A 486-nucleotide genomic window follows, 5' to 3' on the forward strand; every position below is an offset into this window, starting at 1 on the left:
TTCACAAATAAACGTATCCAGGTGTTAGAATGGCCAAGTCAAAGTCCAGACCTGAATCCAATCGAGAATCTGTGGAAAGAACTGAGAACTGCTGTCACAAACGCTCTCCATCCAACCTCACTGAGCTCGAGCTGTTTTGCAAGAAGAATGGGCAAGAATTTCAGTCTCTCGATGTGCTAAACTGATAGAGACATATCCAAGCGACTTGCAGCTGTAATCGCAGCAAAAGGTGGCTCTCAAAAGTATTAACAGAGGCCCAATCATTTTGCATGCACGACTTTTCAGTTTTTTATATCCATGATTTCGTTCCACTTCACAATTGTGTCCCACTGTGGTGATTCTTCACAAAAAATAAATTTTTTATATCTTTATGTTTGAAGCCTGAAATGTGTCAAAAGGTTGAAAAGTTCAAGGGGCCGTAACTTTCGCAAGGCACTTATATATATATAGTATGATATGGTATATATATATATATATATATATATA

The sequence above is a fragment of the Etheostoma spectabile genome, chromosome 24 (assembly GCF_008692095.1).
Source record: "Etheostoma spectabile isolate EspeVRDwgs_2016 chromosome 24, UIUC_Espe_1.0, whole genome shotgun sequence".
Classification (NCBI taxonomy): Eukaryota; Metazoa; Chordata; class Actinopteri; order Perciformes; family Percidae; genus Etheostoma; species Etheostoma spectabile.